At 34.4% G+C, this 27394-nt stretch overlaps 1 long non-coding RNA gene across 1 annotated transcript in view; it reads right to left on the bottom strand.

The window, feature by feature from the left end:
• The window catches only part of LOC309840802, a 331799-nt gene extending 304677 nt beyond the window's left edge, over window positions 1-27122 (bottom strand). The window contains exon 1 of the long non-coding RNA XR_014298801.1: window positions 27055-27122. This is a non-coding gene — a long non-coding RNA (uncharacterized lncRNA). The remainder of the gene's footprint in view (window positions 1-27054) is intronic.
• Window positions 27123-27394: the final 272 nt, after the last annotated feature.

Genomic DNA, 27394 nt, shown 5'->3' with positions numbered 1-27394 from the left:
CAAAGAATGAATAATCCAATCAAGAAATGGGCAGAGGACATAAACAGACATTTCTGCAAAGAAGACATCCCGATGGCCAACAGACACATGAAAAAGTAGTCCACATCACTTGGCATCAGGGAAATACAAATCAAAACTACAATGAGATACCACCTCACACCAGTCAGAATGGCTAAAATTTACAAGTCAGGACATGACAGATGTTGGAGAGGATGTGGAGAATGGGGAGCCCTCCTACACTGTTGGTGGGATTGCAAGCTGGTGTGGCCACTCTAGAAAACCAAATGGAGGTTCCTCAAAATGTTGAAAATAGAGCTACCCTACAATCCAGCAATTGCACTACTGGATATTTACACTAAAGATGCAAACGTAGTCATTCAAAGAGGGACACACAGCTGAATGTTTATAGCAGCAGTGTTCACAATAGCCAAACTATGGAAAGAACCTACATATGCATCAACAAATGAATGGATAAAGAAGACATGATATATATATACGTATATATATATATATATACATATGTATACACACACACACACATACACACAATGGAATACTATGCAGCCATCAAAGGAAATGAAAGCTTGCCATTTACAATTATGTGGATGGAACTAAGGGTATTATGCTGACCAGAATAAGTCAGTCGAGAAAGATAATTATCACACAATCTCCCTGATATGAGGAATTCGAGAGGCAGGGTTGGGGGTTTGAGGGGTAGGGAAGGAAAAAATGAAACAAGATGGGATTGGGAACCATATAAGACTCTTTAAGCACAAAACAAACTGACAGTTGCTGGGGGTAGGGGGATAGGGAGAGGGTGGTTGTGTTATGGACATTGGGGAGGATATGTGTTATGGTTAGTACTGTGAAGTAAGCCTGATGATTCACAGACCTGTACTCCTGGTAATACATTATATGTTAATGAAAAAGAATAACAATCATAAGAGTAGATAAAAAAGCAAGATCCAACCATATGTTATCTATAAGAAACCTACTTTAAACATAAAGACATTATAAGTTAAAAAGCAAGAAAATATACCATGTTAATAACTAATCAAAAGAAAGCAAGAATAGCTATGTTAAATTCAGATGCAGCAGAGTCGAGATGAGAAGTTATTAAGGATGAAAAGGGATGTTACTTAATGAATAAGAGGTCAATTATTTTAAAAGATATAAAAACCTTTAATGTGTATGCAGCTAAGTGTTAAAATACATGAAGCAAAAATTAATAAAACTACATGAATAAATAGATAAGTTCATTATTTATAGCTGAGAACTTCAACAGTCTTCTATCAGAAATGGGCAGATCAAACAAGAAGAAAATCAGTAAGAATATAGTTGACAGAACAATACCATCAAACAATTAGACATAAATGACATGTATAGATTATACAATACATCGGTAGTAGAATACACATTGTTCTCAAGTTCACATGGCACATTCACCAAGATAAGATACACTTTCACAAATTTAAACACAATAATGTATTTAAAATATTAAAAAAGAAAAAAAACACAGTGTCTGCTCTCAGGTCACAATGTAATTAAACTTGAAATCAGTAACAAAAAGATAGTTGGAAAATTCCAAAGTACTTAAGAGATTAAACAACATGCTTATAAATAACAAATGGATCAAAGGAGAAATCTCAAGATAAAATTAAAAATGCTTTGAGTTAAATAAAAAGGAAAACACAACTTATCAAAATCAATGGAATGCAGCAAATGTAGTTTTAGATGGAAATTTATAGTATTGAAAGTACATATTAGATATTAATAATCTAAGTTTACACTTTAGGAAACTAGAATAAGAATTACAAATTAAACCCAAAGTAACTAGAAGACATAATAAAAATTACAGCATAAGACAATGAAAATGAAAACAGAAAATCAATAGAAAGAATTAATAAAACCAAGGGCAGTTTTTTTTTTTTTAAGTTAAAAAAAACAAACAAACAGACAAGCTCCTAGAGAGGCTACCTAAGGAAAAAAAAAGTAAAAGAGTACACAAAAGGGGACATCACTACAGATCTCATGGACATTAAAAGCATAGTAAAGGCATACCACAAACAACTCCACACCCACAGATTTGTTAACCTAAATGAAATGGACCAATTCCTTGAAAGACACAATCTACTGAAATTTATAAAAGAAGAAACAGACAATTTAAATAGGCCTATATCAATAAGAAACTGAATCAATAATAAATAACCTTCCAAAATAGAAAGCATTAGACCAAAAGCAGTTCACTGGTGAATTCTACCATCTCAGAGAGAAGTTGTATCAATTCTTTACAATCCCTTTGAAAAGAAAGAGGCAGAAAATAAAAACTTTCTAACTCATTTCATAAGGGCAGCATTGTCCTAATACTCCAACCAGACAAAGTCCTTATAAGAAAGGAAAACTACTCATAAGTAACCATAAAATAACAGAAAGAAAACTGAATCTATAGAAAGGAAAGAAGAACATAGGATATTACATACAAACATAAATATAAAAATTGTTTTTGTTCTTATCATTTCTTTTAAAGATGATTGATTATTTTAACATTATAAGAATAACATTGGTGAGATAGGCTTTGTAACAGATGGATAGACAAAAGATAAGTATGATAGCAAAAATGAAGGTTGATGAGTAAATGGAAATATACTATTTAAAGTAGAAAGTATTCATGAGGAAGTAGGAAGTGTTCAGTGTCAGGTGTAAGGGAATGTCTTTGGCTGGCCTCTGATAAGATTGCAAATTTTGATCCCTAGAGCAAATAATAAGGAAAAAAAAACAAGAAACAGATACTGTGAAGTAAAAGAAAATGTTTTTATTATTCTGAAACAACTCAAGAAAGGAGCGAAAGAGGAACAAAATCAAAAGAGAAAAGTAAAAATTAAATAGGAAATTTGCAGACTCAAACTTAATCACACTGATAGTTACATTAAATGTAAAGAGACTAAAGAATGGTTAAAATTAAGAAAATGACAGACTGAATAAAATAGCAGGAGTGAACTATAAGCTATCTATGAAAGATCTACTGATATCTAAAGACATAAATATACTGAATTTAAAAAAAATACATGGTGACTCTATTTAAATACCAGAAGTAGACTATGAGGTAAAGAAAAGTACAAGAGATTAAAGAACATTGAAACAGAATAAAAGAAACTATAAAACATTGATTAGAAAAATTGAAGCAAATACAAATAAATGAAAAGATACCTATTCTCATGGATTGGAAGAACCAATATCATTAAAATATTTACACTACCCAAGATAATCTATAGATTTCATGCAATCCCTATCAAAATACTAAGCAGCATTTTTCACATAACTAGAATCATCCTAAAATGTGTATGAAACCACAAAACTCTGAATAGCAAAAGCAATCTTGAGAAAGGACAAAGCTAGAAATACCACAATCCTAGATTTCAAGATATACTACAAAGTAGTGATTAAAAACAGTATGGTACTGGCACAAAAATAGACACATAGGACAATAGAACAGAATAGAGACCCCAAAAATAAGCCCATGCTCATATAACCAATTAAAGAAGGCAAAAATATACAATGGAAAAAAGGTAGTCTCTTCAATAAATGGTGTTGAGAAAACAGAACAGTTACATGAAAAAAGAATAGAACTGGACAATTTTCTTATATGAGACATAAGAATAAATTCAATATGGATGGAGACCTAAACATAAGGCCTAAAACCATGAAACTCCTAAAAGAAAATTTAAGCAGTAATTTAACATTGACCATAAAAACATTTTTTTCTAAATAGGTCTTTTTAGTCGGATACAAATGAAAACAAAACTAAATTATTGGAACTCCACCAAAATAAAAAGATTTTGCACAGTGAAGGAATCAATAAAACAAAAAGTTATCCACTGAATGGAAGAAGATATTTGCAAATGACATATGTGATATACGGTTAATATCCAAAGAACTTCTACTACTCAAAACCAAAAAACAAACAACAAAAAATTCCCACAGAAAACAAAAACAATCCAATCAAAATATGGTCAGAGGACCTGAATAGAATTTTTTTTTCCAAAGAAGACATACAGATGGTCAATAGACACATGAAAAGATGCTCAACATCACTTATCCTCAGGGAAATGCAAATCAAAACTACAATGAGTTATCACCTCACACTTGTCAAAATGTCTAAAATCAACACATGAAACAACAGGTGTTGGCAAGAATGTGGAGAAAGGGGAAACTCTTGCATTGTTGATGAAAATGAAAATTGGTGCAGCCACCCTGGAAAATAGTATGGAGTCTCCTCAAAAATTTTTTAATAGAATTACCATGTGATCCAGTAATTCCAATAGTGGGCATTTACCCAAAGAAAATGAAACACTAATTTGAAAAGATATATGCACCCTTATGTTTACTACATTAGGATTTATAACAGTCAGATAGATAAGGAAGTACCCCAATTATCCATCAATAGATGACCGGATAAAGAAGCAGTGTATACACACAATGGAATATTTTCAGCCATGAAAAGAATGAGATCTTGGTATTTGCAACAGCATGGTTGGACCTGGTAGCTGTTATACTAAGTGAAATAAGTCAAAGAAAGATAAACACTATATGATTTCACTCATATTTGGAATTTAGGAAATGAATGAATTAAAAAAAAAAAGAAAAAGAACAGACTCTTAAATATAGAGAGCAAATGGATGATTGCCAAAAGGGAGGTAGACAAGGGGATGGTTAAAATAGATAAAGGGAATTAAGAGTACACTTAGATGCACACTGAGTAATGTATAAAATTGAACAATAATATTGTATACCTATAACCAACATAACACTGTACCTTAATTATGCTTCAATAAAAACGGGCACTTGAAGAAACTTTTGGGGAATATATATGTGTTCATTACTTTGGCTGTGGTGATTATTTCATGGGTGTATATAAATGCTAAAGTTTATTACAAATAAAAAGAAACAATTCCCAAAAAGACAAAATAATCAAGAATATATAATGTATCCAGTTACAATTATGTAGCAAGTTTACAGGATTAAAGGGAACAAAAAACCTATTAACATAGTTGGGAATTTTAGCACTTTACTTACTATTAAATGGGGAAAGTAGTAAGTGAAGTAAAAAATATAAAATACTTGAACACTAGCAACAAAACTGATTAAAATTATACCTACAAAATATTAACACAAAAATAAAAATACACATTTAGGCTTATTTAGAATGTTCATAAAGATAAACTATATGTTAGGCAATAAATCTCCCAAAGTGTCAAAATTTGGAAGCTCTTCCTCCTCTTCTAATTTTTAGACTGGTTTAAGAAGAGTAGGTATTTTGATGTTATTTTCATTGTCATTTAGTTGAAAGGAATTTTTAATTCACTTGTGATGTTTTTATTGTACCATGGCTTACTCAGAGTGTATTATTTTATTTCCAAATATTTGGTGATTTTCAAGATAATTTATAGCTCTTGATTTTTAATTCCATCTGGTAAGAGGACATAAGCTGTAAGGTATCAGTATTTTGACACTTTGGGAGATTTATTGCCAAACATATAGTTTATCTTGATGGACATTCTAATGAGACCACTAGAAAAGAGAACTCCAGGCCAATATCTTTAAATACAGGTACAAAAATCCTCAACAGGGGCGCTTGGGTGGCTCAGAGGGTTAAAGCCTCTGCTTTCGGCTCAGGTCATGATTCCAGAATCCTGGGATCGAGCCCCGCATCGGGCTCTCTGCTCCTCGGAGAGCCTGCTTCCTCCTCTCTCTCTGTCTGCCTCTCTGCCTGCTTGTGATCTCTGTCAAATAAATAAATAAATCTTTAAAAAAAATTCCTCAACAAAATATTAGCAAACTGAATCCAGCAATACATAAAAAATAAATAAATAAATAAATAAAATTAAAAAAATTCAACATGACCAATAGGGATTTATTCCTGAAGTGTGTTTCGGGGTGCGTGCGTGTGTGTGTGTGTGTGTTATATAAACTCTTCTTCAAATGTTTACTGGAATTCACCTGTGAAGTTGTCTGGTTCTGGCCTTTTTTTGGGGGGGGGGGTGGGAGTTTTCTTACTACTTATTCAATTTCATTGTTGGAAGTTGGTCTTATCAAAGTTTCTATTTCTTCCTGATTCAGTTTCAGGAGGTTATATTTCATAGGAGTTTATCCATTTTTTTCTATGTTATCCAATTTGTTGGCATATGATTTTTCATAATCTCTCATACTCCTTTGCATCTCTGTGGTTTCAGTTGTTATTTCTCCTCTTTCCTTTCTGATTTTGTTTGAGTTCTCTCTCTCTCTCTCTCTCTTTTTTTTTTTTTTTCTGCTTTTGATGAGTTTGGCTATTGATTTATCAATTTTGTTGATCTTTTCAAAGAACCAGCTCCTGGTTTTACTAATATTTTCTATTGTTTTGTTTTGTTTCTATTTTGTTTCTCTTCTAATCCTTCTTATTTTCTTCCTTATACTGGTTGTGGGTTTTGTTTGTTCTTTTTCTAGCTCATTTGAGAATGAAGTTTAGTTGTTTGACATTTTTCTTGCTTTCTGAGGTAGGCTTGCATTGCTATAAACTTCTGTCTATGAATAGCTTTTGCTTCATCCCAAACATTTTGGACCACTATGTTTTTATTTTCACTGTCTCCATGTCTTTTGATTTCCTCTTTCAAAGACAAATACCATATGATTTTACTTATATGTGGTATTAAAGAAATTTAAGAAATGAAACAAAGAGATCTACCAAAAAACAGACTCTTAACTATGAGGAACAAACTTATGGTTCCCAGAGGGGAAGTGGGTAGGGGATGGGTGAAGTAGGTGAAGGGGATAAAGAGCACAATTACCATGATTAGACTGAGTAATGTATGGAACTGTTGAATCACTACATTTTTCACCTGAAACTAATACAACTCTATGTTAAATATACTGGAATTAAAATTATATATATATATATATATATATATATATATATATATATAAATTGAAATATAAAATGTCATAAATATACCACAAACACTCATAGAAAAAAATCTACTCTGAGATACTAATTCATACTTACTGGAATACCTAGAATTAAAAAGGCTAGTGATGCCAAGTTTAATTAATGATACAGAGAAAGCAAGACTTTCATACACAGCTAGGTGAAAAATTATATAATCACTTTGGAAAATAGTATGGCAGTTTCTTATGAAGTTAGTAATTCATTTCTTATGTAACCTAAATTCTACTCCTAGATACTTACTCAAGAGAAATTAAAATATACATACACAATAAAATTTATTAAAAATTATTCATAGCAATTTTATTAATAATAATCAAGAACTAGAAAGAGCTCAAGTGCCAGTAAGTGGAAACATGAATTGTAGAATATTCATACTCAGCATATACTCAGCAATAACAAGGGACAAATTATGAATACATGTAATAACATGGATAAATCTCAAAGCACCCACAATTATAATCCCCATCATATATTCATCATGTAATAGTGTCTATCAATATGTCAGGTATGTAGCACCAATTTTCATTTGGTGAAAATTTTAATCCATTCACATATTATCAGGTATTTTTCATCATATCAACTACAAAAGTTTTGTTTACATGGTTACTGTGACACAATCAGTCTCTTGGCATATTTTCTTCTGTCTACCTTATAAGTCACATCAATTATTAATTCCTCTTTATTTTATACACCACCTACTTCCTCTTTGACTCTGTTCTTACCCACTGTGTATCTTAGGAAACTTTTCACAGTATGAATTTGGAAGTCAAACACTTCCTATTCTTCCTGTTTCACCAAATCCGAAGGGAAGCACCCAAATTAGCCAAGATGCTCATTTCCCACCAACGCTGACAAAGGTGTCTGCCACTGAGAGACAGCTCAGCTACCCAGGTGGGAAATACTGTCACAGAGCAGACAGCTGCTCTCAATGCCAGAACAAACAGGTGCAGATTTTATTGAAGCAATAGAAGTGAAATAAACAAAACAAAATGGAATTCCACTCAGAAATGCAAATTTCCCAGAGTAAAAGCAGGGAAGTGGACTTTCAGAGTAAATAACAAAGTGCCTTTTCCTGATTGAGCTCAAAGTCATGACACCTGTTCTTCATAATATTCTATAGTCTTAGAGCTCTTATGGCTATCTCAGTCCTATAATAGTTTCATGGACATAGGGTTCTCTTCTGAGAACAGAAATGTGCTTAAATAGAAAGAGGTACAAGTTAAAAAATTCATTATTTTGGAATAGAGACATGATTTGGTAAACTCAGAAAAAAAAAATGACCACAGAATTTTACAATATCTCTTATTAAATGAGAAAATCTTTATCTTTACTCCTTTAATCTAGACTTGGCATTGTGACTTGCTTTAGTTAGTGAAACATTAGCAACCATGATGCAAGCAAAAGCTTGAAAAGTGCTTGTGCATAGGGACTTACTGATTTTGGAACCTAGCTGCCATGTGAAAAAGACTGAATTATCCTACTAAATGCATGTAGCATATTTACCCCAGCAAATAGCCAGACATGGATAAGGCCATCCAGGATCAATCAACTCTTTCTGAGTCATAAGCTAATTGCAGTGGATTGAGTGAACCCAGGCAAGATAAATAGAATAGCTCAACTGAGCCCCATCCAAATAATTTACTCATTGAGTCAGGAACTAATAAATTATATTTGTTGTGTTTGTTACACAGTAACATTTGACTGATACAGATGGTATAGCCAGCTCAAAGCTACAAAGAGATTAAAATGAGAAGATTCATGTTCTGCTGAGTTCTGAGTCATCCTCCAGATCACATTTCTTGCCAGAGCAGTGACCTGACTCCTCATGACATTCAGCCTTATTCTAACTCCATAAGGTTAATGGAAAAAAAGGAGTTTGTAGTACTAATATCATGCACCATGCCAAAGAAAATATATGTTGGAATTTTTTCAGTTTTCAGGTTATATTGGCATGTTGTGTACATATCCCCAGATGTGATCTCAAAGCAGGCATTTGAGAAGAGTGAATCTGTGAATAACAGAATGCTAAGAGATTTAAGTAACTCTATTGCAGTATCCCTAGAGCCCACACCCATTTAATTATAACTAAAAACAACTACATATTCTTGCCAAAGAACTCATTTAAAAACCAGGTAGAGAAATCTGCCAATGATGGGGAAAAATATATATAAAACAGCATATTCTAGACAGAGAGAGAAAATTGAGGAGAAGAAAATTGAGGCCATAACCAAGTCAGGTGCTCCAGAACAGTGCTGCTTGGGGCACCTGGGTGGCTCAGTGGGTTAAGCCTTTGTCTTCGGCCCAGGTCATGGTCCCGGGGTCCTGGGATCGAGCCCCACGTCGGGCTCTCTCCTTGGCGGGGAGCCTGCTTCTCCCTCTCTCTCTGCTTGCCTCTCTGCCTACTTGTGACCTCTCTGTCTCTCTCTGTCAAATAAACAAGTAACATCTTAAAAAAGAAAAAAAAGAACAGTGCTGCTCAGTCTCTAGGGATCTTGTTAAAATGCAGATTCAGTTTATCTGGGGTCTGGTCTAAGAATTTGCATTCTAACAAGCTCCTAGGGAATGCCACTCCTGTTGTACACGTTGTGTAGCAGAGCCTAGAATCTCTCCTGGTCTTTGAGCAGCTCACATGACTTTGACAGAATTTATAAATAAATAATTAGACATTCATCATTGGATATTGAAAGTAATATTTTATTAGAAAAATATACTTAAGAGCATAAACCTCCACCAAATGCAAGACTCAGTGAGAATTCCTGATTTCATTATTCTATAAGTGACTTCAGAATAAGCTTTTTCTTATCTCAGGTCTCATTCCTGTTAAAATCTAGTTTTTGATGTTATTTCTCTAGAAATGTTAATAACTTGATGAAATGATACCTATGTAACATGGACTAAGTTTTTTTATTTTATTTTTACTTTAATTGTACCTTAAGCAATATTTTCCCTTAAGATTTATTAGATAGGGGTTTATATTTTGGAAGAAAAAATACTTCTGGTTTTTAAATATGAATTTTACCTGCACACCTAACACCTCTGGAAGTACCTCATGCCAAAGCTTATCATTTTAAAATCTGTAATACATAGACTTTCTTTCTACTTTATTAATACCTGCTCAATTTAAGATAAATAATTTGCTAAATTTAAACACATAGGATTCGATATTGTTTTAACTATTTTGTCAGGAGGTTATTAAAATAGAAATATTTGAGGAGAGAAGCAAGATGGCGAAGGACAGTGGACCAAAATGACATCAGATCTCAAGAGTTCAGCTAGATAGGTATCAGACCATTCCAAACACCTACAAACTCAACAGGAGATTGAAGAGCAGCATTTCTAGGAACAGAAAATTGACCACTTTCTGAAAAGATAGAATATAGGGTAAAGTGAATTCAAAGTGGTGCAAAGATAGACCACACCAGGGAGGGGCCAGATCCCAGCAAGCAGAGGAGCAGTAGAGCACAATATCACAACTTTCAGAATTCAGGTCCACTGAGGGACATGGCTCCAGAGGGTAAGCAGGGGGTGGAGCCCTCATGGGGACAGTGTGGTCTCAGGTCCCACAGGGTCACAGAAAGATCAGGGGTGTCTGAGTGTAGTATGGCTGCCAGCTATCAGAGTGGGGAAGCCAAATAGATAGACAGAGCTAAAGAGTGAGCTTTCAGATCGGGGTTACCCTAAATCATGATCCAAGGCACAGTTGGACCACTGCTCTTTGAGCAGGGACCCCACAAGTGACAGATTTGGAGAGACTTGCCTTCTTGTTCCAGGAGAAGCAGTGAAGCAGGAATCTGCTGGGTTTGGAGACTCCAGGTGGGGCCGTGTTCCAGAGATAGAAATGCTCAGTCACAGGCCATGTGTGCACAGAGCATGGCTAGAGACTAGAGAGCCGGGAGTGATTGATTGTTTGTCTCTGGAGGCACTATGAGGAGCTGGTCCCTGAGTGCTCTGCTCCTCCAGGCCAGAGACTGGGAGGCCAACATTTTCATTCTCATCTTCCAGAGCTCTATGGAAAGCATTCAGGGAACAAAAGCTCCAAGAGCAAACTTGAGCAGATTACTTAGCTCAATCCCTGGCAAGGACAGTGCAATTCTGCCTTGGGAAAAGCCATTTGAGAATCACTGTAAGATGCCCCTCCAACAAAAGATCAACAAGGGCATCCAGCCAAGACCAAGGTCACTGATCAAGGAGAACAGTGGAACTCCAAGGCTAGGGGAAAGCAACACGTAGAATTCATGGCTTTTCCCTAATGATCCTTCAGTCTTGCAAAGCTATTTTTTTAAATTCTTTTTCTTATTCTATTTTTTAAAATTTTCCACTTTACACTTTTAACATTTTTTAACTAGTCTATCTTAACAATACCTTTCTAAAACAAACAGAAAAAAATTAAACTTTCATTGTTATAGTCAAATTTTATCCCTTCATTGTATTTCACTTTTTTAAAAAAAGATTTTATTTATTTATTTGAAAGAGATGACAAATAAACAGAGAGGCAGGCAGAGAGAGAGAGAGGAGGAAGCAGGATTCCCATTAAGCTGAGAGCCCAAGGCAGGGCTTGATCCCAGGACCTTGAGATCATGACCTGAGCCAAAGGCAGAAGCTTAACCCACTGAGCCACACAGGCACCCCTAACTTTATTTTTTGTATACATATAGGGTTTTTTTTCTATTCTAGAAAATTTTGGGATACAATTTCCTCTAATAGATCAAAATATACCCTAACCTAGCACATGGCTTGTTCTAGTCTCCAGCTTGAGAACATTTTTTTTTCTTTTTCTAACAAACATCAATTTCTTTTTTAGGAATTTTTAAAATTTTCATCTTTACAGTCATATTCCATCCCTTCATTGTGCTTACCCTTACTTTTGAATATATACGTTATTCTTTCTTTAAATTTTGGGAGGTAGTTTCTTTAAGAGACCAAAATACACCTAAAGCAACTGGGTGGCTCTGTTCTATTCACCAATTACATCATATATATATATATATAAGTATATATATATATATATATATTTTTTTTTTTTCTGTTCCCACACTTACTTCTCCCCACCCCCTGGTTTTAGATCTCTTCTGATTTGGTTAGCTTACATTTTTCTGGGGTCATTGCCACCCTTTTAGTATTTTATTCTCTCATTTATATATATTTTTAAAGAATTTATTTATTTATTTATTTGACAGAGAGAAAGAGAGATCACAAGTGGGCAGAGAAGCAGGCAGAAGAGGAGGGGGAAGCAGAACCCCTGCTGAGCATACAGCCCAATGAAGGGCTTGATCCCAGGACCCTGAAATGATAGCTGAGCCAAAGGCAGAGGCTTACCACTGAGCAACACAGGTTCCCCTTGTTCAAATATGGGTATATGCACAAAATGACAAGGCAGAAAAACTCACCACAAAAAAAAAACAAAAAAACAAAAAAACAAAAAAAAAACACGAAGCAAGACCAATGGCTAGGAACCTAATCAGTACAGACATTGGTAATATGTCAGATCTAGAGTTCAGAAGGACGATTCTCAAGGGGCTATCTGGGCTCAAAAAGAAATGGAAAATATTAGAGAAGCCGCTTCTGGAGAAATAAAAGCCCTTTCTGGAAAAATAAAAGAACTAAAATCTAACCAAGCTGAAATTTAAAAAGCTATTACTGAGGTGCAATTAAAAAAAAAAAATGGAGGCTCTTACTGCTAGGATAAATGAGGCAGAAAAAAGAATTCGTGATATAGAAGGCCAAATGATGGAAAATAAAGAAACTGAGCAAAAGAGAGACAAACAACTATTAGACCATGAGGGGAGAATTCAAGAGATAAGTGATACAATAAGATGAAACATATTAGAATAATTGGGAATCCAGAAGAAGAAAGACAGAGAGGGGCAGAAGGTAAATCTGAATGAATTATTGTAGATAATTTCCCCAATATGGTAAAGGGAACAAACATCAAAATCCAGGAGGCACAGAGAACCACTCCCTCTCAAATCAATCAAAATAGTCCACACCCTGTCATCTAATAGTAAAACTTAAAAGTCTTAGTGACAAAGAGAAAATCCTGAAAGCAGCTCCTGAGAAGAGGTCTCTAAAATACAATGGTAGAAATATTAGATTGGCAGAAGACTTATCCACAGAGATTTGCCAGGCTAAAAAGAGTGGGATGATATATTCAGAGCCCTAAATGACAAAAATCTTCAGCCAAGAATACTACACCCAGATAGGCTATCATTGAAAATAGAAGGATAGATAAGAAGCTTCCAGGATAAACAAAAATTAGAAGAATTTGGAAACATCAAAACACACACAAGAAATATTGAAAGGGGTCCTCTAAGCAAATAGAGAACCTAAAAGTAAAAGACTAGAAAGGAACAGAGAAAATATAAAGTAACAGTTACCTTACAGGCAATACAGTAGAACTAAATTCATATATTCCAACAGTTGCCCTGAATGTAAATGAGCTACATGTCCCAATCAAAAGACACAGGGTATCAGAAGGGATGAAAAAACCAAAGCTCATCAATATTCTGTCTACAAGAAACTCATTTTAGACCCAAAGACACCTCCAGATTTAAAGTGAGAGGGTGAAAAACAATTTACCATGCTAATGGACATCAAAAGAAAGCTGGGGTGGCAATTGTGGTATCAGACAAATTAGATTCTAAGCCAAAGACTATAATAATTGATGAGGAAGGACATTATATCATATTTAAAGGGCCTGTCCAACAAGAAGATCTAATAATTTTAAATATCTATGCCCCTAACATGGGAGCAGCCAACTATGTAAACCAAATAATAACAAAATCAAGGAACACAATGACAATAATACAATCATAGTAGGGGACTTTAACACCCACCTCACTGAAATGGACAGATGATCCAAGCAAACAATCAACAAGGAAATAAAAGGTTTAAATGACACACTGGACTAGATAGACCTCACAGATATATTCAGAACATTCCATCCCAAAGCAACAGAACACAAATTCTGCTCTAGCACAATGGAACATTCTCCAGAATAGATCATATCCTGGGTCACAAGTCAGGTCTCAATTAGTACCAGAAGACTGGAATTATCCCCTGCATATTTTCTGACCACATGCCCTGAAGCTAGAATTCAATCAAAGAGGAAAGTTGAAAAGAACGCAAACACATGGAGGCTAAAGAGCATCCTAGTAAAGAATGAATGGGTGAACCAGGAAATTAAAGAAGAATTGAAAAACTTCATGGAAACAAATGATAATGAAAACACAATGGTTCAAACTCTGTGGGGCACAGCTAAGGCAGTCCTGAGAGGAAAATATATAGTGATACTAGCCTTTCTCAAGAAACAATAAAGGTCTCAAATACACAATCTAACCCTACACCTAAAGAAGTTGGAGAAAGGACAGCAAAGAAAGCCTAAACCCAGCAGGGGGAAGAGAAATAACAAAGATCAGAACAGAAATCAATGGAATAGAAACCAAAAGAACAGTAGAACAAATCAATGAAAATAAGAGCTGGTTCTTTGAAAGAATAAAAAAAAAGATAAACCCCTGGAGAGACCTACCAAAAAGAAAAGAGGAAGGACCCAGAAGATAAAATCACAAATGAAAGAGAAGAGATCAAAACCAATACCAAGGAAATACAAATAATTATAAGAACATCTTATGAGCAACTATATACCAGGAAATTTGATAATCTGGAAGAAATGGATGCATTCCTGGAGACATATAAACTACAAAAACTGAACCAGGAAGACACAGACAACCTGAACAGACCAATAACCAGTAGGGAGATTGAAGGAGTCATCAAAAATCTCCCAACAAACAAGTGCCCAGGGCCAGATGGCTTCCCAGGGGGATTTAAACAAACATTTAAAGAAGAATTAACACCTATCCACCTGAAACTGTTCCAAAAAACAAAACAAATACAAAAACAAAAAACAAACAAACAAACAAACAAAAACAAAAACAAAAAACGAACTGGAAGGAAAACTTCCAAACTCATTTTATGAGGCCAACATTACCTTGATCCCAAAACCAAACAAAGACCCCATGAAAAGGAGAATTACAGACCAATATCCTTGATGAAAACACATTTGAAAATTTTCATGAAAATACCAGCCAATAGGATCCAACAGTTCATTAAAAGGATTATTCACCATGACCAAGTGGGATTTATTCCAGGGCTGCAAGGTTGGTTAAACATCTGCAAATCGATGTAATACAATACATTAATAAAGGAAAGAACAAGAACCATATGATACTCTCAATAGATGTTGAAAAAGCATTTAACAAAGTACAGTATCCTTTCTTGATCAAAACTCTTCAAAGTGCAGGAATTATAGGGTACATACCTCAACATCATCAAGCCATCTATGAAAACCCCACACCACATATCATTCTTAATGGGGAAAAACTGAGAGCTTTTCTGTTAGGTCAGGAACATGACAGTGCTGTCCACTATCACCACTGCTATTCAACAGAGCACTAGAAGTCCTAGCCTCAGCAATCAGACAACAGAAATAAATAAAAGGCATCCGAATTGGCAAAGAAGTCAAACTCTCACTCTTTGGAGATGATATGATATTTTATGTGGAAAACCCAAAACACTCCACTCTAAAACTGCTAGAACTCATACAGCAATTCAGTAAAGTCTCAGGATATAAAATCAATGCACCAAAGTCAGTGGCATTATTATAAACCAGTAGCATGAGAAAAGAAAGAGAAATCAAGGAGTCAATCTCATTTATAGTTGCATCCAAAACCATAAGACACCTAGAAATAAACCTAACCAAAGAGTCAAAGAATCTATACTCAGAAAACTATGAAGTATTCATGAAAAAAATTGAGGAAGACACAAATAAATGGAAACACATTTTGTGCTCATGGATTAAAAAAACAAATATTGTGAAAATATCTATGCTACCTAAAGCATAATGCAAACCCTATCAAAATTCCTTCGATTTTTTTTCAAAGAAATGGAACAAATTGAAAATCTATATGGAACAAGAAAAGATCCTGAATAACCTGAGGAATGTTGAAAAAAAAAAAAAGCCAAATTTGGTGGCATTACAATTCCAGACTTCAAGCTCTATTTCAAAACTGTCATCATCAAGACAGTGTGGTACTGTCATAAAAAGACATACAGATCAACAGAACAGAATAAAGAGCCCAGAAATAGACCTTCAACTCTTTGGTCAACTAATCTTTGACAAAGCAAGAAAGAATGTCCACTGAAAAAAAGTCTCTTCAACAAATGGTGTTGGGAAAACTGGACAGCCACATGCAGAAAAATGAAACTGGACCATTTCCTTATACCACACACACACACACACACACACACACACACACACACTCAAAATGGATGAAAGACTTCAATGTGAGACAGGAATCCATCAAAATCCTTGAGGAGAACATAGGCAGCAACCTCTTTGACCTCAGCCACAGCAACTTCTTCCTAGCAACATCACCAATGGCAAGGGAAGCAAGGCAAAAAATGAACTATCGGGACTTCACCAAGATCAAAAGCTTTTGCACAGTAAAGGGAACAGTTAACTAAACCAGAAAACAGCTGACAGAATGGGAGAAGCTATTTGCAATTGACTTATCAGACAAAGGAATAGTATCCAAAATATATGGAGAACTTATCAAACTCAACACCCAAAGAATGAATAATCCAATCAAGAAATGGGCAGAGGACATAAACAGACATTTCTGCAAAGAAGACATCCCGATGGCCAACAGACACATGAAAAAGTAGTCCACATCACTTGGCATCAGGGAAATCCAAATCAAAACCATAATGAGATACCACCTCATACCAGTCAGAATGGCTAAATTTAACAAGTCAGGACATGACAGATGTTGGAGAGGATGTGGAGAATGGGGAACCCTCCTACAAAACAAACAATACCAACAACAACAACAAAAAAAACCTATATTCACCATGATTGAGTGGGATTTATTCCTGAAATGCAAGGGTGGTTTAATATTCACAAACCAATAAATATCATACATTACATCAATAAAAGAAAAGATAAAAACATATGATCATTTCAGTAGATGCAGAAAAAGCACTTGACAAAATCTATTCACAATAATATCTTGACAATAATATCCATTCACAATAAAAACCCTCAACAAAGTAGATTTAGAGAGAACTTACTTCAAAATAAATAAAGGTCATATATGAAAAACCCACAGGCAATATCATACTCAACAGAAAAACTGAGATTTTTTCCTGTACACGGTCTGGAACAGGACATGGATGTCCACTCTCACCACTTTTATTCAACTTAGCACTGAAAATCCTAGCCACAGCAATCAGACAAGAAAAAGAAATAAAAAGCATATGAATCAGCAAAGAAGTAAAATTTCACTATTTACAGATGACATGATACTATATATAGGAAACCCAAAAGACTCCACCAAAAAAAAAAAAAAAAACAAAAACAAAAAAAAAAACAAAAAACAAAATTGCTAGACATGGTAAATGAATTCAGTAAGGTCACATAATACAAAATCAACCTAAGGATATTTGTTGCATTTCTATACACCAATAATAAAGCAGAAGAAAGAAAAATTAAAGAATCAATCCCATTTACAATCATACCAAAAACCATAAGATAACCTAGCAATAAATCTAGTCAAAGATGTGAAATATCTGTACTCTGAAAACTGTAAAACACTGATGAAAGAAATTGAATATGACACAAAGAAATAAAAAGATACCCCACACTTATATATTGAAAGAAAAATGCCTACACTACCCAAAACAATCCACACATTTAATGCAATTCCTACCAAAATATCAAAGGCATTTTTCACAGACCTGGAACAAAGAATCCTAAAATTTGTACAGAACCACAAAAGATTCCAAATACCCAAAGCAATCTTGAAAAAGAAAAAAAAAATAAAGGCAAAGAAGTAAAGTAGTAAAGTAATCCCAGACTTCAAGTTATACCATGAAGCTGTAGTAATCAAAACATTATGATACTGGCACAAAAAGAGACACACAGATCAAGGGAACAAAATAGAAAATCCAAAAATGGACCTATAAGTATGTGGTTAACTAATCTTTGACAAAGCAGGAAAAAAGATTCAATGGAAAATTGGCAGTCTCTTCTATAAATGGTCTTAGGAAAAGTGGACAGCAACATGCAAAATAATGAAACTGGACTACTTTCTTACATCATACAAAAATAAATTCACAATGAATGAAAGACCTAAATGTGAGACTTAAAATTATAAAAACCCTAAAAGAGAGCACAGGCAGGAACTTCCTTGACATTAGCCATAGCACCTTCTTCCCAGCTATGTCTCCTGAGGCAAGGGAAACAAAATGTAAAGTAAACTATTGGGACTATATCACAATAACAAGTGTCTGCATAGTGAATGAAACAATCAACAAAACCAAAGGGAACTTATGGAATGGGAGAAGGTATTTGCAAATTAAATATCTGATAAATGGTTAGTATCCAAAGTATATAAAGAACTTACAAAACTCAACACCTAAAAAACAAACAAACAAACAAACAAAACCACTTAAAGATGAATGGAAGACACAAGTACACAAGTAGACATTTTTCCAAAGAAGACATACAAATGGCCAACAAACATGTGAAAAGATGATCATTCTAATCATCAGGAAAATGTAAATAAAAGTTACAATGAGCTATCACCTCACACCAGTTAGAATGACTAAAATCAAGAACACAAGAAACAATAGGTATTGGCAAGGGTGTAGGGAAAAGGGAAACATCTTACACTGTTGGTGGGAATACAAACTGGGGCAGCCACTCTGGAAAACAGTATGGAGATTCCTCAAAAGGTTAAAAATAGAACTAACCCAGAGTGCCTGGTTGTCTCAGTCAAGTGTCTGCCTTAGATTTAGGTCATGATCCCAGAGTTCTGGGATGGAGGCTGCATGGGACTCCCTGCTCAGTGGGAAGCCTGCTTCTCCCTCTCCCACTCCCCCTGCTTGTATCCTCTCTCTCTCTCTCTCTCTCTCTCTCAAATAAATAAATAGAGTTAAGAAAAATAGAACTACTCTAAAATCTAGCAATGGCACTAATAGGTATTTATCCAAAGAATACAAGAATACTAATTCAAGGCGATACATGCAATGCACCCTGATGTTTATAGCAGCATTATCTACAATAACCAAATTGTGGAAACAGCCCAAGTGTCTATAGTCTCATAGTAGATAAGGAGGATAAGAAATATTCTATTATCCAACTATAAAAAAGAATGAATGTTGCCATTTACAACAACATAGATAGAGCTAATAGTATTATGCTAAGAAAAGCAAGTCAGAGAAAGAGAAATTCCAAGTGTTTTCACTCATATGTGAAAATTATGAAACAAAAGAAATGAGCAAAGGGGAAAAAAGAGAGAGAGAGACAAACCAAGAACCAGACTCTTAACTATAGATAATAATGTGATGGTTACCAGAGGGGAGGCAGATTGGGGGGGTGGGGAATGGGTAACAAAAGTGATGGGGATTAAGGAGTATATTTGTTGTGTATGTATGTATAGTGTTCAACCAGTATATAATATACCTGAAACTAATATTACACTGAAAGTAATGAAAGTTGAATCCAGAGACTTATGTAATTTTTGCATGATGGAGGACACTGAGATCACATTAAGCAAGTTAGAATTTGTCCTTGCAGCAATGAAGGCCCCTTGAAGGATGATATGCAAGATGAAGATAAGGATGGATTTGTGTATTAGGTTGATTCCTTTGGCAGCCAGAAAGATAATAGCTTTGAGAGACAAAAAACTAGAACTAAGAATATCTGGAAACTTCATCAGTATTCAAAGGGAGTGAGTATGAGAACAGTAGGGTTAAGAAGGATGGAAGAAAGTGATATGAGAAATGTTTGTGTTATGAAAGTGGGAAATCTTAATGTTAGGATGGAAGAATGATGAAAATGGGGGAGAAAGGGTGACTAATGCCATCTGGTTTTGTAACCTCATTGATTAGGTAGATGGCCAGTGCCATCAGTAAGATAAAGAAAGAGCAAGAGGATCAAGAGTTCAATTTTGGATGTATTAAGTTTGAGGTGAGAAGATGTCTAGCAGGCATTCACCAGGGTTAGGAACCACACCTCTCTATACTTTCTTACAACTGCCATCTTTCCCAATGTAAATGCACAGTGACCATGGTCATCTTTTCTAAACTATACAAATCACACAATAATAAAGTAGAATATCAACAGGAAACAGCATCAACCTTACAGAAATTTAAAAAGTGCAAGTCCTGTATGTCAACATATGCACATTTTCTTATTCCAAACTTTCTGTACCACTTCTCTTCTCCATTCTTTCAGGAATTACTGACAAGGTTCCTCTATGTCTTCAACTAGTTCTTACAAGCTCCTGATCCTAGAATAGTTCATCAGCATACTTGATGTTATCTTACTATCCCCTCATCTTAAGTGTCATTCAGTCCTTAATGAAATATTTTCTGCTCTTTTGGTTTTAATATTTCAATGACAGAGTAAAAAATTTTGTGTTCTTCTTTCTTTTTCCCATTTTTCAGTACTGTTCCATCTTCCCACAAGCAATACTCCCAATCTATGTTTGTTCCTTTGCTCAGTTAAAACAGGAGTTCAAAATGCCCTATTTGTATGCTAATAACAATGTCAAATTTTTCTACCTCTTCCCATCTAGACACTTTTTATTCAAGTCTCTCCCATATTTTATTTTATTTATTTTTTTAAAGATTCCATCCATTTACCTGACAGACAGAGATCACAAGTAGGCAGAGAGGCAGGCAGAGAGAGGAGGAAGCAGGCTCCCTGCGAGCAGAGAGCCCCATGTGGGGCTCGATCCCAGGACCCTGAGATCATGACCTGAATCAAAGGCAGAGGTTTTAACCCACTGAGCCACCCAGGTGCCCTCCTCCAATATTTTAAAATTATATTTGACTCCTTCCAACTTTGGGTTATATATTTTTCAAAAAGATCTTATTTTCATTTGCATTAGACTGATACATTAATAAATCAATTTTATCAAACTTCTAAATACAGCTGACCCATTCCCTTTTTGTGATTCCTCTCATCAGAACTTAATTAAGCTCTTATAGTTTATATTTTCCCACTACATTTTTATGAAGATGATAACATCTTCTGCAATGACTAAATAATCTCTTCTTTGCTCTATGTTTCTCCAAAGTACATGACTCTTTTCTATTAAGAGCTGCATCACATCTACATTTCTATTCATTCTGTCCTTGGTTGTCACAATTACCTCAAAATAGCTATTTCCTCAGTGTTCCTATTATTTTTCAGAAGAACATATGCATTTATTAAATCCTCTGTTTTTAGTAGAATGATACATACGGCATAAGCTTAAATCCTTCATTCCTACTATACCTCATTTCTGTAATTCTGTTTTTGCAATCCTTATTAGAAAAGCTTTGAGCTTATCACCCATCTGATCAAGCAGACTATAAGTCACTTCCTTAACAATGCTATCTTTGTGTCATTCTTTTCATTCTGTTTCATGTGTGTGTCTATCAGCCATACGACTCTTAGGTGGCCAGAATTCCAAACAGGATTATGACAAAATACTTGAATTTTTGGCCATAATCTGTCTCTCATTTAATCTCTTTAGTAACATCTATTTTCTATGGTTTTCTGATTTTCTGAACCATTCTAGAAAATCTCCATTTGAAGAAAAAAATATCTTGTGCATTGATTTGTAGTTATTCGTAATTATTTCAGTCATTCAAGGGGAGTCATAATGCCTTCTAATGAGTCTATCACTGACTTGCTTAATATATTTTTTCTTTCTTAATTTGCCACTTCTCTGGGGCGCCTGGGTGGCTCAGTGGGTTAAGCCGCTGCCTTCGGCTCAGGTCATGATCTCAGGGTCCTGGGATCGAGTTCCGCATCGGGCTCTCTGCTCGGCAGTGAGCCTGCTTCCTCCTCTCTCTCTCTCTCTCTGCCTGCCTCTCTGCCTACTTGTGATCTCTCTGTGTCAAATAAATAAATAAAATCTTTTAAAAAAAAATTTGCCACTTCTCTCCCTCTGTTCGAACCTTTTATCCAATCTGTAAGACCTCACATTGATAACATGTTGTTGAACATGTTCCATTCACCATAAACATTCATATCAGTGGTGTGAACATAGCCCATTTTGCCTTGTGTTTTATTTGCTTTCTTATGTCTCCTACTGAGCTAAATTTCTAAAGGGGAATACATCTAGTTTTTGTTTGAGTACCCTTATCAGTATCAACTACATATTCCAGGTGCTTTGTAATTAAAAACCAAATGAATAAATAAATCTGCAATGACAATAGCCCTTACTTTTCCTGTCCAGCTATCAAATTGATTGTATTAGAAGTGAAAAAATGAGGAATTCACTTTATAGTGCTCACTTACTAATTCACACATACCGAATCCAGAAAATTACAACCAGAACAGTTGACTAAAAGAACTGAACTGGACTCCATTATTATACTTTAAAGTAAAATATGAAGCATAAATTTAGATTCTTTCCTGTATTGAACATCAATACAAATACAGAAAGACGTAATCATGTTAACATCTTCAACATATCAACAGTCAGATATAGAGAGCTAACTGCTTGAGTCATTTGTTTCAGTCAATACTTAAATAGGAAACTGACTCCTTAAAATGTATTCCTTCAATTTTCTATTTGCATAATTAAAGTTATGGAAGAAGTTGATTTGCACAGTTTGTTTTCCCAAGATAAGTAGTTACCATGACAATGGTTATTGTTTGAGGATGATAAGGATATTAATATGAGTATTATTCAGTGCAGAATTATCAGAGAATGATCCTACTCAATTAAGTCAGTGCATCTAAAAAAATATATAACCACTCTGAGCATTTCTTAAATGAGATTTTGAAAATTAAACTTTAGGAAAGATAGTTTTTTTCCCCAGAAAAACACAGGACTACTAATTTATCCTAATGTCACAAAACACCAGTTTAAATCAGGTGCTGCACAAGCTCTGTTCCCTATAAAGACAATGCCTTCTGTTCGTGATAATTACCGGCCATGACAGTGTCACAAAAAGAATATTTCAACAGAAACTGCATCGCCAAGAATAATTCAGATTTAGAATTATGACTATAGGATTAGGAATGTGTTTCTTTTACCCATAAATAATTCAATTGTATACAATGAAGTATATAGTATGTAGCGAATAAGAGGATTAAAAACATCAAAACATCCAAACTTTTGTTTTGATAATATACCTCTTTGCTATTTTGAGTATGTTATATAAAGGCTGTACCTGAGATATTTTCCCTATAAATTGAGAAAAATAATTCTTAACCTGTTCCACAGATATTTGTGCTACCTACAACATATGCTTAAAACTGTCAATAACTACCTCTTCTCTCACATCTATGCCACTAATTGTATCTTCTCTTATCAATGGACAAGGCTGCCATATATGGCTACTCAAAATCAAGATGTCTACTTAAAATTACCAAATAAAATATACATGTAAAACCAATGTGGTATCCCTACAATCTGGCTACCTTTGTACGACTGAGGTTTGTTATCAGTTATATGAGATTTTTATTTACTGGGATAGAAAATTTTGTCAAAATGAAAAAGAATATTGAATTCTAACTTATTTGCTCTTTGAAATGGTTAAAATTTCCAGAAAACATTTTTCTATTTCTTGAGTGGCTTGCATTATTTCTACATTTCAAAAATAGCTGGTTATCTAGTTGCATTCTTTTTGAATTAGTTATATTTTTGACAATAAATAATTCAAAGCAAAAGTAGAAGAAAATTTTGTATCATTACTTTCTGATTGTAAATATATGTAGTTCTGATACAAAATAAAAAAAATGCCAACCAACTTTTAAAAGTAAAATTTACTTTTCAAGAAACTTCCTATTTTATGGTAGGTTTTATTGTTCTCTGCCCCACCTCACATCATCCCAAATGGACTGGCTGTGCCTCTTCCTATAGTAAGGGACATTTTGGTTGCAAAATCAGAGTCTTTGTTCCACTTTTAACTGCTTAGAATTGAATGGCTTTGTTATGACTTTCACATCATCCATTCTAAAGAAACCTAAAGCCCTAGTTAAAAAATAACTTTCCTTTTTGAAAATGAAATACCAGCTTTGCCTCAAGATAGAAACAACTTTTTATTTTTATTTTTTAATGATAGTATTCAAGTCTAAAAAAATTGCATAAGAAAGATCAGGCCATACATTTCCAATAGAAATAAAGCTTGCTAATTTTTTAAAAATTAATTGGAAAATGGGTATCAAGAGTCTTAAAAATATTTTTTGCCTAATAATTCTATATTTAAGAATCTCTCTCCCATACTTAAGAATTCTATTATTAAGAAACTCTTACATCGCTCTTAGGGAAATAATCCTGAAATACAAAGAATGACTGCTACACAAAGACATTCTAACATTATCAATATATTAGCAAGACCTAAAAGTCTTTTTTCATTATATCTTAATAATTAACTATGTTGAGTTCATGTACCAGGACACTTTCTGTGCAACAAAAAACACAACTCAAACTTACTTAAACAACAATGAAAATACATACATCAGCAAAAGAAATCTATCAGTTCAATGGATATAACGGGAAGACCTATAAGTACTGGGGAACAAAAACAACCTGTTTTTGTTCCGCTTGTATCTGTTCAGCTTCATCCAAGTGGCAGATTTCCTTAAGTGTCAATGGGGCTGCTATTAGCACTAGGGAGTATATCCTTCAAGTCCAGTATAAGAAATTAAAGGACCTCTTGTAGCTTATATATGGGTTCTGGGATTTATTCTTAATATACCATATTGCTTCAGTGAAGAATTCCTGCCTAAATTTTTTTGATGGCTTGCAAAATCACCCTAACTGCCCAAACTTTGATCATGTGCCTCCTGAATGAATCACTATGACAAGAGAGAGAGACTGTCATTTTTGTTTGATTTTGGGGTTCTCAAAGCTCCATGACGTTGGGAAAAAAAAAATGCTAACTTTACAGGAACTAGTTTCCTATCTATCTAATGAGAAATCTGGACCAGAGATAATATGGATCATTTTGAAAGCCTTCTAACCATATCTATGATATTATCATGTTGGCTATGGACTGATTTATAACAAGAAAACATTTCCTGGACAGAAACAAGCATTTCAGGATAAACTATAAACCTGAAGCATGTGCTCTGTTACCAGCAATTCTTGCAAAAATATCACAGTTAACTTGAAAGAATTGTGCCAAGAACAAGAACTGAGTTTATAAAAATATTGAAAAATACTGACTTAATGAGATTGGACCGCACCATTTTTAGTGAAAGCACAATGGGGAAACCTATCAAAGCCCAGGACAGATCCAATCTATGGATGCCATTACCTTGCACTGCTATTCTTTAGGTGTGTGTCAATGGCACAATTTGTAATGCAGATAGTTTTTTAGCTGAATGTTATGTTATAGTCATATCAGTTCAGATTTCCATACTTTGCCATGTAACTTGGAAGCTGAGCTTTTAGAAGACATCCAGTCTAAGAGATTTCTCTGCTCCTTTTAAATCTATCTTGTTTCTTAAACAGGAAATGTTAAAGTTAAGATAAATTGTTAAGGTCCTATCCTTTGGCTACACAAGAATGAACGATCTCTTGTACTGATGTGAAAGCTTTATCCTCAGAAATATTTAAAAAATATTTTCATGGTGTTAATAATCAGTTTTCCCTATTATTTGTATACACCAAATATCAAGTTTCTAAGAAATGAAGGTACAGAGGTAAAGTGGAAGACAGTGAAGCAAAGAGTAAGAAAAATTAAATTTAATTTCTCCTATCCTGAAACTCACTTGCTAGTTTAATTTTTTTGGTGCATAGTGTACTGTGTGTGAAATGGTACAGTTGGCACCTTTATTCCCTTTTTTAAGATTATGTGATGTTTTATATAGTTATGTATCATGATTTACCAAAAGTGGAGTCAGAGATATAAAAGGAAAATGTCTGAAGTGAAAAATTACAGCCGGTATCAAATCTACGGGGGCCCTATTTTTAGGAATGAGGGTTTCTTCATAAGCTTTTGGATGACAAATGACTCATCACACGTATACTACATATTTGGCAAATCTTTCTAGAAACTGTATGGATAATTAGAAACCCTTATTAAAAAGTCACTGTAGTTTATAAAATATTTAAAATAATTACATATGATTATGAAATTACTTCATAAAGCACAGAGCAAAATCATAAAGTTCCTGCATGAGTCACTCAAGCCTAGACCTAGTTTTTTGTTTTATTTTTTAGGGAAATGATTCTTATTCACTGATTATAAGTTTTGATTAAGTTAGATGAATAAAGAATGCCTTGTTAGTCTACTGGTTTTGCCAAAGACAGATCCCCCCCTGGCATAATAACAAGACTAGATACAGAAGTATACAAATTTCATTCTACTGATGAGAAACATGACTAATAGAGAAATTTATCACTTAGGAGAAGCTTTTAGTGAAATATTTATAGGCAATTTTATACTTCTCTAGGGATATAAACTTTTTTGCCTGCATTTAACAAGATTTTTATCATGTGTGTCTGTAATGTAATGCAGCTAATTTTATACCAACTTTTTAGTATTGACTATCCAAATGAAGCTGACCCCTTTGAAGCAGCCATCTTGGTAGGCTACACATTGATTCTAACCAATAATGTTCTTACAATGCTCCTGGGAGGAGATAGTGAGAAAGAAGCAACAGGGGAACAAAAGATAGGGGAAAGGAAGGAAGAAAAGGTGAGGAAAAGAGGTCAGACATATTATTCCTTTTTAAGAGTTTGTTAATTCCAGGTACCACCTCATAACAACATTGAAGTAGATATTACTAGCCTTGTTTTATAGATGAGAAAACTGATCAAGAGGGTTAAATAACTTCCCTTAAGTCATATATGTCTGTTATTTGTTCACTGTATAACGAATGTTTACCCCCAGATCTAGTGGCTTACCAGAACAACCATTTTATTTACTCCCAGTCCTCTGGATTAACAGTTTAGGATGGGATCAAAGGAACAGGTATCCTGTTAGTCTTGAGTGGGGTAACTCACATGGCTGTAGTCACTGGATGGCTCACTTGGGTTGAATGGTCAAAGTAGCTCACTCACATGTTTGATTAGTGGGGGTGGCTATTGGACTGGCCACATTCCTGCAGCATAGTGTCTTAATTTCTTGATGTAGTGGCCACATTCCAAGAGATGTAAGTTCCAATATGCAAATACTTTTCAAGATTCTATTTATGTTATGTTTGATGTAACAGAACAGTATCTACTATTATACATTTAAGGAGTGGTAAGAGTAAGATTCAAATCCAGGTTTTTCTGATAATAGTCCTTCTGCTCTTTCCAGTGTCCCATACTATATGATAAGCTTCCACTTTTTCAATGAATGTTGCTGAGATAGGAAAAATAGCTATGCATGGTTTGCCAGTAGTAAAAGCCCATATTA

The sequence above is a fragment of the Mustela nivalis genome (assembly GCF_964662115.1).
Source record: "Mustela nivalis genome assembly, chromosome: 9".
Classification (NCBI taxonomy): domain Eukaryota; kingdom Metazoa; phylum Chordata; class Mammalia; order Carnivora; family Mustelidae; genus Mustela; species Mustela nivalis.
Note: the sequence above shows the minus strand (reverse complement) of the source record. Positions and strands in the feature narration are given on the sequence as shown.